Source organism: Neolamprologus multifasciatus, chromosome 6 (genome assembly GCF_963576455.1).
Source record: "Neolamprologus multifasciatus chromosome 6, fNeoMul1.2, whole genome shotgun sequence".
Taxonomy (NCBI): Eukaryota; Metazoa; Chordata; class Actinopteri; order Cichliformes; family Cichlidae; genus Neolamprologus; species Neolamprologus multifasciatus.
The window spans coordinates 2,199,545-2,213,953 of NC_140444.1; the positions used below are offsets into that span (position 1 = coordinate 2,199,545).

General features: G+C 41.5%; 1 protein-coding gene across 1 annotated transcript in view; it reads left to right on the plus strand.

The window, feature by feature from the left end:
- sorcs3a (sortilin related VPS10 domain containing receptor 3a) overlaps window positions 1–14,409 on the plus strand; it is a 299,340-nt gene that overhangs the window by 138,454 nt on the left and 146,477 nt on the right. The gene's annotated exons all lie outside the window — the stretch shown is intronic.

Sequence of the window (14,409 nt, forward strand, 5' to 3'; positions counted from 1 at the left end):
TTTAGGTTTAGTTTGGGACTATAATTGTCTTATCACTGGTGGTTTACGCTGTATATGTGGAGATTCTGTGTACAGTGGGTCAATTGCTGTGTGTTTTTTTTGGTTTGCCTGAATACTGAAACCTGCCATTTTATTATTTTGTTTTCATTGTTTGGTAAATTAAAGGAGAAACAAAAGAGAAGTTAATTTAAAAATATCATACGAGAGTACACTAGAAAAAGAACCCAAAGCCCATTTATTTAATGGTATTGAGTTAATGAGGGCTACACGCAGTAGTGCCTAATCTGAAACACAAGCGATATAATACATTTGCACAGATACTTGGTGCAAACATCCAACATTGAGTATGAATAAAAACACATAACTAAATAAATTGCATGTGTTGTTCAGCAAACTAAATCTATATTCTATTTTTACAAATCTGCTGATTTACAGACTCATTCCAATTAACTCTATGATACATCTCAACCTTCAGACTCTTGGTATGCAGCACCAATTATCACTGAATTACAGTTTTTCTCCCTGACTTTGTTCTCCTTTCCTCCCCTTGAGGATTACATATTTTTAGAGCAACTTAATCTGAAATGGTTGGTGAGGGAGGCTGCTTTAAATGAAACCAACATGGCGAAGACAATTGTAGTTACCCTAACGCTGAAGTATGGCAACAATGTTTCTGCCTGAATTCTGTCTGGAGCACCTGCTTAGTGTTTCGGATTAAAGCGCATATTAATCCACTGGTTGACTGAAGCAGTCTTGGCTCCGAGAAACAGACTAATTGCCTTGGGCAACTCATGCATCCATTTATTTTCAGTGCTTGCTTCTTCCTGCTTGGCCTAACTGTGAAACTTGAGCCTTTTTTTCCATGTCTCAGAATAAATGGCAAATAAATACCCAGGACAGGTCGCCAGTCGCTGCAGGGCAATCGCACAGAGACCTTTTGGTCTACAACACAAGCAGTTCTGACCCAGGGCTCATTGATCCTCAATTCATCTAGCTGTCTATACTTCTACTGTAGGTTAAAACTGGGACAGATATCTTTGAAACACACTTTGATAAACGATAACAATCAGAGAAAATTAGCTAGACAAACGACATTATTTAGATGCACAGAACAGCAATGTGACGTAGGCATGACGATTGATGAGACCAAGCCTGGGTGAGCTGGTGTTGTCCATCTATTTATGCATGAACACCTCACCTAACTTGAGCACTTCTTCCTCCTTCTATGGTCTTTTCAGTCTAAAGCAGGAACATGTGGCAATGTTCCTGATGTTGTGAGATTGTTACTGCTACAGAAAAAGCTCCAGCTGTTATTGATCTGTTGCTAACTGTTTTTACTAGTCGTTACTTTCTTTACAGTGTCCAAGCCTAAAACATCTGTATAAACTGGTGGAAGTAATCGTTATGTCTCACTGGGAATAAACCAGCTGCTACCTACAGCGCAAAGACTGAACGAGCTTTGGTGCAATCGCTGTCTTAGTCTATCGTAGCCATACTTTGTTTGCCTTAATTATGATGTTTTATAGCACCACAGTCTCCCATAGGACTTCATTAGGACTCAAATCTGGTGAATATGAAGATCAATTGCCCAGAGTATTCCTTTAATCTCTTGACTGTCTTTGTTGTCAGTGTGTATGTAAAATCTAGATGATTGGGGGGAAAAAAATCAAACTTTTAAATGAAATTTCTTTTAGTTTTAAGCTATAGAGAAAACAATTCACCTGAAAGTCAACAAAGAAGTTCCTAAAAAGCAGGTTTAGCTCAGTGGCCTGTCTTTGGAGTGGAGGTACATTAACCAGGGAACCAAGTTCTCATCCCAAAGCATTAAATACTGTCTTCCACAGATACTTACAAGCTTTCCTTTGGTCTCAGTGGGTTGATAGGGATTTGGTTTTTGAGTACTTATGAGATAATGTTAAGTTCTGGGGTTATTATTAGTTCATCTTAGGTGACGTTTATGTTATCGTCCATGTCTCCTTGTTTTTGAGTCTTTTTCTGTTTGTCATGTGTTATCTCCTCATCTATGTAGGTTCCCCTGTGTCTCTCTCCTCTGTGTCCCTCTCCCTGTATCTTTTGTCAAGCTTGCAACAAAATTTACATTGCAACAACAAACTCCACACATCCTCGACACATCCTTGGGCCATTTCAAAGTGGTTGCGATGCGCTCAAAGGCATTAAAGTAAGAGTCAACCTCACTTTCTCTGAAAGGTGGCACTAAAGCAGTTTGCTTGCTTGCATCGAACTGATCAGAGGAGAATGAATCAGAAGGTTTACTCACAATTTTACTGACTGGGGTAGAGGTAACATTGCGTTGTCTGGAGGGATCCAGCTCCATAGCCCTTATGCGGAGATGCATAAGCTCAACTTCTTTGGCTTTAGCCTCAAGCTCCACCTCTTTCAGGCGAAGGGCGAGCCTGAGATCCTCCGTAACCAATCCTATTAATTGTCCGGCTGGGCTAACGTTTGGGATCTGAATGGCAGCAGGAGCCTCCGCCCCGGTGTCATCCGTCCACTGGCAGCTTGTGAGATGGTTGCAGCAGCTTCTGCTCCCACATCCACCACCAAACCTCCAGTCGCATCAACCGGCCGAGGTTTCAACTTCGCAATTACCCCTTTATCCAACAGCTGTGCTGTCAGACACTGCTTAATTTCTGCCTTTTTAGCATTCAAAGGCACACTAACATTAAACAAATTTGCCACCAACAACAAATCTGCCTTTGTGCATTGATCCAACTTATCCATGGTGGGTTGCAGTGCAAAATCATCCACGTCAAAAGTCATTGTGGCTATTTTACCCCCAACACTACAAGAAAACTGCCAACCAATTACTGTAGGCAACCTACAAAACACAATGAGCACAAAGAATGGCAAAAGAAAAGAGCGGACGAGCCCCCACTTTATGTTACCTTCCAATCTAGGGGTACAGGAACGTAACATAAGAGTTAAAAAAGGAAGTGACCCCGCCACGGGCCCCAAAACCATACACAGAAAAAACTATTTCTTGGTGAACGGTGGTTTATTTGTGTACACTGAAAATAAAGCTCCAAACAAAGGCCAAAATAACAAACAGAACAAGCTAAGTCAGGAGAGGAGGTGCTATCTAAAACCCTATGTGAAACAAAAGACAAACGCCACACCTAACTCCCTCACTGAGATAAACAGGAGAAAACAGTACAAGGAAACATAATAAGGCAGCTCACCCCTTCTGTTTCAGTGCTATTTACAAGTGAAAGCTAATGTACACACTATATACAAAGCTCGGTAAGTCACGAGAATCTCAAACATAAATGTCACAGGTTTTGGAAGCCAGGGTCAGGTCTGCTGCTGCTGTCAGTGGCCGCCCAGCACAACTGCTGGTGAGGGATTTTGAAAAGAGCCACATGATCAGGGACCAATCAGCCGCCGTCAGCTTCTCCAATCAGGGACCTGCAGAGACTTAAAGACAGAGCACAACAAAAGTACACAGCCGGCCAACAGTGTCCCAGGTCTCTCCATGTTTCCTCTTTTATTTTGAAAGTCTTGTGTTTCCATGTTCAGTGTGTTTAATTTTGTTCCCGCAGGTGTTTCCACTTCCCTCGTTTCCCTTCTGTGTATTTACATCCTTTGTCTCCCTCTGTCCAGTGTCAGGTTGTCTGTTTGTCTCGTGTCATGTACTTCAAGTCTCAGGATTACTTTCATGCTTTGGTTCAGGTTCATGTTTCTCATCACAGTTTGTTTTTTGTTCAATATCATAATTAATAAACAGCTCAGTTTTTGTTAGACTTATTTTTGTTCTCCCGTGTCTGTTTTTGGGTTCACACCTCAAACACATCGGTCATCCCGGCCGTGACATCATCATTAGGGAGTTGAAGGACTGGCTGTGATATCTTTGTTTGTCTTTTTGGGGGTTTCTGATTTACTTTGTTTTCATTGGCTGATTCTTCTTCTTCTGTCACCATCTCTGTCCATCACTCCAACCTTCTGCATGGCCTCCTTCACTACATCCATGAATCTTCTTTGTGGTCTTCCTCTTTCCCTCCTGCCCTGCAGCTCCATATTCAATATCCTTTGTCCAGTATATCGACTATCCCACCTCAGCCTTGTCTCTTGAATGTCATCTCCAAACCTCAGCTGTCCCTCTGATATACTAATTTCCAATATCGTCCATTCGGGTCACTCCCAATGAAAATTTTAACAGCTCTCGCCTCCTGTGCTTTTGTTAGTTTCACCGTCACCAATCCATGCATCATAGCATCTTGTAAACCTTCCCTTTCACTCTGGCTGCTAACCTTCTGTCACAAATCACCCCTGACACTCGTCTCCACCCACCCCACCCTGCCTGCAGTCTTTTCTTCATCTCTCTTGTGCGGTGTCCTCGGTTTTATCTTCACTGTTACAGGTCACCTATTAATAACTTTTTACCTTGTAGGATTTCAGAAATTGCTGTGGTTTAGGTTATAACGCACCATTTCAACACGTCACACTGAAAAATCAAACTTAGCAAGTGCTTTTAAATGTAAAAGGGTAACACGAGGTTAACAGCTTCATTAGACCACCAACCAAATGAAGCGTTATTCCACAGCTGCTCTAAATTAACAGTATTGGTAATTAACAATTTTTGTATGTTTCTTTAATGGTTAATCCACCACAAGCTCTTTAATTAAATATTTTTTTAATACTAAAATATATTTATTAAAATTCACCGTTTTAGAAAAAGGATGAAAAAAAAGAGTAAAAAACATTATTATTGTTGATTAAGAGGCCAAATTACAGGTATTTCTTATTTCTGATCACTAAACGAGTTTAAGTGGTTGAACGTTTTGATCAATTTTGACTTCTCAGAGAAGTCCAGTGTGCTGGCTAACAAATAATTCATAGTTTAAAATAAGTGTTTGATAAATGACTAAAACATTTGTGCTTTATTTATGGTGAATTGGGAGTTAAACAGCTGCCTTGCTTTGGCCATAAACACAGTATGTCACAGCATAAATGCAAAATGCATCTTTTTCTTAGTTTTGAGACGTGAGCACCTTTGAGAAAACAGCAATATTTGACTATTTTGAATAAGAACTGGCTTGAAAAGCCAAACACAGATGAAGAGACAATCTCTGTATTTGGTTTGTTCTCACAATACGCATGCTAGGCCCCTCTGGCCCAAGTACATTTGGATCTGTTGTCTCTTCTATTCACACACATCCTCTTGAAACACCCAGTGAGGTTCATGATTCTTTGCATTTTGTGGCTAAATTGCATTTGCAGTGACACGCTCCATCATCATCATCGAGGAAGCATCAGACCTTTGAGCTGGGGCTATGATAGCGGTCACAATGCATGCCCACCTCTTTAAGTGGTCCAGTGCACAGGTTTCTTAACCGTGCAGAGGCCTGGCATGCAGCGGTCACGCTACTCGGATGAACTGGTCTTTACAGGTCAAACATGCGGAGGCATTTCCACTCCATACTGCTTGTACAGATCATCTAATAAATCTAAACCATGTTCAGCTAGCCCTCTTGTAGAAATGGGGGTTAATAATGGGAATTTCAGCTCTGGGAACGGCTCTGTTTAGTCTCTCCGTGGTCACCCAAAGTTCCCTTGATACTATCCAGAGAGTGAGCTTGTGTCGAGGACCTATGGCGAGAGCAGAATTGGCTTTGTCATGCCCCAAGAGTCTGTCCCTGGAACAAAAGACTGCAACAATTCAGACAATTGCAGTGGAAATGTCTGCGACTCATTCAGGCGTCTCTACCTCTGACCCTTCAGCACTGCATAGAACGCTTCGGTTCACCGGCGCCGAGAATGTTTTTCGAGCGCATCAGTCAGCGAGTGTTCAGAGTCTTCAGGCTTGATTTTGCTGCGGGGTTCTCTGCTGAGAAACCTTTTCCTATTTCTTGACTTTCTTGCTCTCTGAGGCGTCCGTGTCTCCGTTGGAGGATAACTGAGTTGTTGCCATTTGGGTTTGACAGCCACCTGATGAAGCTTTTATGTTTAGACCCTTGATGAATATTGATTTGGTGTTTTCAGTTCCTGCCACGTCTCTTTGCTGTTGTATATGTGCATGCATACATTCACAAACAGATTGAACTTTATAGCGAGTAACGCAATGTCAGGTTTACAAAGAGTCGGATAGTTTTTTGTTTTTTCCCTTGGAACTGCACTGCAGCAGACTTCAGTTTCCTTTAACTCCTGTATGCTTCAGGGTGATGTGCTTTGTTTGTGCAAGCTTGAGAAACTAAGATGATTTGGTAGAAGTTTTCATCCTTGAGTCTCCACAGTCTTTGAAGTGCATGGCTTTTTTCTCTGTCTCCCCAGAGCATGGTCAACCGTGTTGTACACCAACGCTGAATTGTTCTGCTTTACTGGCAGCCATCTGGCAAAACCTCACAAACATTCCCTAATGCAATTTCTGTCTGCCTTTTATTCCAGTCATTTGATGTTCCCACACTGCGATCCTCAGCACTGCATCTCTTTTTATGGCTCTTTTAAAAAATGGAAGGACTTCACTTTGTGACTGATATAGAAGATTCCATTTCGGTATTTTCCAGGTTACATGTTTGCCTGGCATCCTTCGAAAATCCCAGATTTTCTTTAAAGCTTTAAAGTGTAGAGACTGACAGAGGCCTTGAATATTGTGTAATCGATTACGCTCTCACCAGTATAGTAAGACTTACAGAGAATCCTGCACTCAGGAGAGTCTGATGTAACATCCTGAGTCAAATCTGCCTTAATCTCCTTTACCGATAGTCACAAAATATTCCAAGCTGCTATCTTTCACCACAGGCATTAATTCCACAGAAACTGCACGACTCAACAGAAATGGAAGCAGGTGGAAGAAAGAAACTTATATTGTGCTTCAAATTGAAAATTTGTTGAACATTCAGAATAGCAGCAGTCGGCAGTAGTTGTCTTTCTTTCCTGCATTCCCACTAGACACCGTCTCTGGGACTTTTTCTTTATTTTTCTTTTCTCATCTTACCAACAGACGAAACAAGACGTACAGCTTCTCGGTGGACTGAACCAACAAGGGAGGGGAAACCAGATTAAAACAAGTGTCCATGAAATCCAGAAGTTCAGATAAATATCATAATCCAACACGTTCTCACTCCCAAAGCGTAACATTTTACGCTAGGTCACAAATCGTCAACATATTACGTTTTCGGCTACCCACCACGTTCCTAAATGACGACCTCGGAAAAATGAGGAAAAATGAGAACCGAATGGACTCAATCTACACATGTTCGCTCTTTTTCTTCAAATCGCTTAGAAACACGCTATTTAACATCATTAAAGTCCTGGTTAAGCTCAGGAAAAAGGTTATGGTTAGGGCTAGGGATAAGGTTAGGTTTAGGGCTGGAATACAGGGCTGGAACGTCTATTACCGCGGGAGCGTCATTGCACTGGATTTCGGCCATAACCCGCCGCGTACCACAAGAACGCCGAAGGTCTCCTTTCGCGTTCCTTAGGAACGCCACGGGACGTGACAAAACGTCGGCATGTTACGCCTCGGGAGTGAGAACGGGCTGCATAATCACATTAATTATCTTCAGACTTCTACTGAACTCAAAAACTGGACACAGATTTCATAAAATGTCCTTCTCTAGCCAATAAGAATGAAGTTGTTCAACCAAAAGAGAATTGGCAATTTCGAGTCTGTGGTCTTGTTACTGCTCACGGACCTCCATCAGCTCAGTCACTCGTGAAACAACAGGGAATGTGTTTATAGGGTTGGGGGGAAAGGAAAATGTTCCTTTCAACCCATTTGCCCCCATTGTGTTCTCCATCTGATCACCTGCAACAACAACCTGTGATACAAAACATTTGAACACGCCTCAAACTTGTGTAAGGTACCGAAGTGCCGGAGACTAATTGTTTTTAAGACACAGTGAACGCAGCACCTCAGTGCTCGTGCTTTAGTCAGTTCAATCAGTGCATGGAGCTTTGTAAATGTGCTTGTATAGTGCATGGTGGGTGGGGGTGGGGTGAGGACTGCCCTGTTACACCAAAGTTAGCATTGTAGACTGATATTAACTTTTTCCCCTTTAATCTTAAGTTACTACCAGGAAATGTATCTACTTAACTAGTTATATGTATCTAAAGTTTCACCACCTCAGTGATAAAATACAAATTCTGTATAAAATGTTGCGAAATCAGTTTCACTCCGGTTCTTTTTATTCCTCGAAGCATCCAGAGACGGCACCGGAACTCAGTAGTCATTTCACAAAACCTTTATTCATCTTCAGTTAAGCATGCATCTTCTAGAAGGGGAAGACGTGCAGGCCGGTGTCCCTCTGCAAACCTTCCACTCCTTTGTTTGTTACAGTCAGCTTTATAGAAGTGACCCCATCATAAAACCCCCTGGTGCACGCCAGTGAGTGTGAGTGTAACAGTTTAAGCACTGTGTGTGTGTGTGTCTGTGTACGTGACTTCCTGACGGTCATAAAAGTAATCTCCTCACCCAAGCTACACCAAATTCCTCTATACAACATAGAAAACAGAGTGAACATATTACAAACACTGAGACCCCCACCCAGGTCTCCCCCACTGGGGAATTTCCACTCAACATTAACTTCTCTTTGTCTTACTTGACACACTCAGGCCTTTATTGCATCCAGGGCAGTGTCAGTGTCTCTACAATAATTCTACATCCTACCGAACACATTTTAAACTGTCAAATAAGCTACGCATATCTTCAAAAAGTATCAACCAAGTCTTACACGCCTATGGAAACTATTTTATTAATAATATGATATGGTATGGTTAGCGTTAGCCAACTGAAACCCTTTTTTTTTTTTTTTTTTTAATGTCACATGGAGGCTGTGATTTATCTGAATACATAAAAGAGCCTCTTTTTTCTGCATTGATATTAAATGCTTTTACTAGACATAAACAATGAGGTGCAGTATCCTGTAGCATACCTGGACAGGCTCTGTCTCTAAAAAAATAAGCAAACGTGGTATTTCACTAAATGTTCACCTCCCAATAGAGCTCAACTGCACGGCTGCAGCTGTGTTGCAAAAGGCAAATAGGAAGCAGTGTGTCTCCTCAGATATGATCCTTTTAGGCTCTCACTGCAAAGGATGGCAGCTGGATTAATCTTGCTGTGCAGATCTACTTTCATTATGACCATGCTGAAGGTGATATCTGAGCCAACGCTAGAGTGAAATCTATAAAATCCATCATTAATGGGTCATTTTTTTCCTCAGTTCCATACGTACATGCTCTACATCTACACAGCGCTGTGAAGATGCATTCGCACCTTTGCATCTTTGGCACACGTTTTAATTCAATTCAGTTCGTTTTTATTTATATAGCACCAAATCACAACAACAATCATTTATATTGTAATGAAACAAAGAAGAACCAACAATTACATGACCTCCTGTGAGCAAGCACTTGGCGATGGTGGGAAGGAAAAACTCCCTTTTGACAGAACCAGGCTCAGGGAGACGTAATCAGTGTCATTAGGTCATGAAACCAATTTTAACGACAGACAAAGATAACCTGAGTAAACACAAAATGCAGTTGATGATTCTTTTATTGAGGGAAAAAATATCCAAACCTCTTTATGAAAAGGATTTAACTCTTGTTAAATCATTAATTAACTGTGATTTGAAACATGTTTTTAGAAAGCTGACTGACTTAAACGTGAACACGTTTGAATGGCAAGTGTAAGGTTTCGCATGGAGATAAATCGCTGCATTCAGTTTATCTTTGTGTGATATCAAAATTTGAAATCAGTCTGATGACCTGAATGTGTGACAAATATGCAGAAAAAAATCAGGCAGGCAAGGCAAGTTTATTTGTATAGCACAATTCAACAACAAGGTGATTTAAAGTGCTTTACAGAGACATTAGAAACAAAAACAAATAAAAAGCATGATTTAAAATTGATTAAAACAAACAAACTAACTAATTAACAAACAAACAAAACAGATAAAATCAGTAGTTAAAATGTAAGTTTTGAAATTTAAGCTTAAGTGCGGATTTGGTGTTTTATTCAAATGCAGCTGAGAACAGGTGAGTCTTCAACCTGGATTTAAATAAACTGAGTGTTTCAGCTGATCTGAGGCTTTCTGGGAGTTTGTTGCAGATATAAGGAGCATAAAAGCTGAATGCAGCTTCTCCGTGTCTGGTTCTGACTCTGGGAACTGATAAAAGACCGGATCCAGATGACCTGAGGGATCTGGAAGGTTCATACGGATGTAGTTTGGTCCTAAACCATTCAGAGCTTTATAGACCAGCATCAGAACTTTAAAGTCTGTCCTCTGACGGACAGGCAGCCAGTGTAAAGACCTCAGAGCTGGACTGATGTGGTCCACTTTCTTGGTCTTAGTGAGGACTCGAGCAGCAGAGTTCTGAATGAGCTGTAGTTGTCTGACTGATTTTTTAGGTAGACCTGTAAAGATGCTGTTACAGTAATCAAGCCTACTAAAGGTGAATGCATGGACTAGTTTTTCCAGGTCCTGTTGAGACATCAGATCTTTTATCCTTGAAATATTCTTGAGGTGATAGTAAGCTGATTTTGTTATTGTCTTAATGTGTTTTTCTAAGTTTAGGTCTGCATCCATCACTACACCCAAATTTCTCGCCTGGTTTGTGGTTTTTAGATGTAGGGACAAACACTTGATCTAACATAGACAGAAGAGGCTTCACATCTATGGAGAAACAAAATGTTCTCGGTGCTTTCAAGTAATAAATAAATTCACGAGTATAAAATACAAGCAGCCACTGAAGAGAATCTTAGACACAATGTGGCTTTTAAGCCGAACCTCTGTAGAAACAATATAAGTATTAGGTCTATTTTAGTGAAACAACACAATGCAGTAATTGATGTACTATGAAATTTAAGCATGGATAATCCTCTCTGCATCACTGAGAATCCTTAAAAGTACAGCTCAGGTCAAATTGGACTTGTCAGTTCCTGAACACTTAATGTGATTAGAGGCGCAAGGACCGGCCACATTTGGCTGAAAACACACTCTGAGCCTATAAGAAATACTTTCAGTTCGCCTTAATTTAATTGTACAAAATGTGATTGTGCTTGTCAAATCACAGCTTTAACTTGACCTCAGCTGAAGTGGCAGGCAGAACCTGCAAACTTAATTTAACTAAAATACAAAATAAATAAATAAATAACTCTTCTCTGTACGGGTTATCTCCTAGACCTCTGCAAAAGATTCACCAAGGTAATCTTGATGGCAGGGCCATTCGATTTAATGATTCAGGAAGCAAGCAGACTTTTCATGAAAGGTGGTTCTCATGAGTAGATTTTGTGTGTACATAGTAAAAAGCATGTGCCTTTAATTTATTATGACACATCTTAAGAGCATTAAACAAGGATTAATAAAAAATTCTCCTTTTCAGATGCGTTTGCTTCCAACTTTGTTAACATGTTACTGCCACTACATTTCAATAACGCAGCAGGAGCGTATAAAACCATCCACCTGTTCATTTGCATGAATGGCATATAAACAAGTCAGGGGGGCTTGCAATCAACACATTGCTCAGTGGCCCCATCAGCGGTGAGAAACATCTCAGTGCATTTGTCGCTGAAACTAGGTTTTATCCCAGCTTCAACTGCAGTAACATACATTTTCTAACATTTTAGGAAACTTGTGAAACCAGCACATTTCAGATTTTTGCAGTTTTTGCAAATCTGAGAAGTGCTGCATTAAAAAGCTTTAACCAAAGGGACACGTTTTTGGTACCTGACGCTATCTGGTTGCTAGAAAGCCTCAAATAGTTCACTAATCAAGTCAAAAGTCATTCAGGTCTGAGCAGGCTTCAGGTTTGTGTACCTCCAAGCCTCAAGGACCTGCAGGTTTTAGATGTGTCCTTGATCCAACACGGCTGATTTAAATGTCTTGAAGTCCTCCAGGGGTCTGGTAATGAACTAATCATTTGATTCAGGTGTGTTGACCCCGATCTAAAACCTGCAGGACACCGGTCCTTGAAGCCTGCAATTGGACACCCCTGGTGTAGTTAAACAGGCCATGTGGAGATCAAATGATGTATTGTATTTTTCTTTGGCCTTTTTGGCTTCCTGGTTTGTTGAAGTGTTGAAAGAGATTTATTTTATTTGCCATCTGCATATCATGGCTACAGTGAAAACCCCCAAGAGTTGGTCATTAGCATGCAGTAGAACTGGGGTGTCCAACTCCAGTCCTCAAGAGCTACTGTCCTACTCCAACACAGCTGAATCAAATGGTTGGATTACCTCTTCAGCGTGCCATCAAGTTTGGCAAAGGCCTGATAACAAGCCATTCATTTGATTCAGGTGTGTTGGAACAAGGATGCGTCTAAAAGCTGCAGGATGGTAGCTCTCGAGGACTGGAGTTGGACAACCCTGCAGCAGAACATGAAAGGATGGAGACCCTGATTAAGACTTAAAGACCTAAATACTCTCACAAGGTGTCAGTGAGGACAGATTCTAGTATCCTTTACAGAAAGCAGCTGGATTACAATTTTTCCCTTTCAGGATATAGTGTAGCAACACGTTCTCATCCCAAAGCGTAACATTTTACGCTAGGTGACAAATCGTCAACATATTACGTTTTCGGGCACCCAACACGTTCCTACATGACAACATCGGAAAACTGAGGACCTATGAGAACCGTTTGGACTCAATCTACACATGTTTACTCTTCTCCTTCAAATCGCTTGGGAAAACACTATTTAACGTCATTAAAGTGGTGGTTAAGCTTAGGAACAAGGTTATGGTTAGGGAGAAGGTTAGGTTTAGGGTTGGAACGTCTATTACCGCGGGACCGTCATTCCACTGGATTTCTGCCATAACCCGGCGTGTATCATAAGAACACGGAAGGTCACCTTTCGCGTTCCTCAGGAACGACGCGGGACGTGACAAAACGTCGGGATGTTACGCCTCGGGAGTGAGAACGGTCTGAGTGTAGAGCAGGGGTGGGCAACTCCAGGCCTCGAATGCCGGTGTCCTGGAGGTTTTAGATGTGTCCATGATCCATCGCCGCTGATTTAAAGGGATAAATGACTCCTCAGCGTTTCTTGAAGTTCTCCAGAGGCCTGGTAATGAACTAATCATTTGATTCAGGTGTGTTAACCCAGGGTGCGATTTAAACCTGCAGGACACCGGCCCTCGAGGCCTGGAGTTGCCCACCCCTGGTGTAGAGTAACAATTGGGCAGTCCTGTAGTCTGGACGCTTTATCCCTATTTCCATTTCCCATTTATGAACTGGTCTAAAAGTACGACGTGTGTAGCTGTCTTTTGTCATCTTGTATAATAATCAGCTTATTTTCCTTTCATAATAATTAGCCTTCTTGTACAGAGTGTGAGTCATTTGGGAGGTCACAGCTAATCATGATCTGACTTTCTCCTGTTGGCTCGTCAAAGATATTATCAACTTGCATTTAAGAAGTCCAAGCATTGAGATGATGATGATGCTGATTGCATGCCTGGTGTGCGCTTATACCAAGACCAGCATGTTTTAACGTTACTTGTGCATTCTCCGACGGTGAAATACAGAGTCTAAGCACATAGGCTCACAGCTCACGCAAATCAGGATCATTCTCAGTGCAACACTTCTCCCCACACCTCACCTTAATATGCTTCGGAAACGACGCTGTCCATCTGACTCATTATTGTGCTTTGTAATCATAGCAACTGCTGTGACTCTCAGGCGTTCTGAGATGAATTAGAATGAGAGACATCGCTTTGCAATTTCCTTGAAAGCCCGTTCCCGCTGAAGGAACACAAGCTGGACTGAAAAAGGAAATCTGGAAATAGGTATCATCTTCACTTTCCACATAACAACTTGAAGTAGACTGCGAATCCAAACGGGAGACATGCCGCAGAGGTGTGTGGGTGCTCCTTTCCCCACAGAGAAATCCGGGGTATGAATATAGCTCCCACGAAAAAAAAGAAAAAGCCAGAACAGGGCTGTAAAAGCTGTAATATGCTACTTGAAGGCAGATTTGGTAGTTACTAGTGATGATGGATTCATGTGGAGTTTCTAGGGACTAGGCTGGCTAACAGGCTCATTCCCACTGTTAAATTATTAAAGCTGGAGGGTTCAGGAACATCCACATGTTTTTGCACTCGTCATATTTTATTTCATAGTAGTCATCAGGAGAGAATTAATTATTTATAGTGCCAGGTCCCTAGATGTTTTTGAATGGATCGTTTTCATTGGCAGCTGTAGATGATTGGTTAACCTTCTCTTGTTCTATCGCCAGAGGTTTCAGTCCAGCACAGAGCAGCTATATAGAGTGGCGTACCAGCCTTATCCCGCATGTTGTGTTACCATTCTGTGTGATATTGCATTCTTTTTCATCACTTGCAAATGAAATTTATTTGACACAAATTGCTGAATGTCCCAGGAATCCTTCATCTGTTTGTTTACTCATGCGTTCAAACTTCCAGCGGGGTTATCCGCAGCAGTGTTTTCACGCTACGGCTTT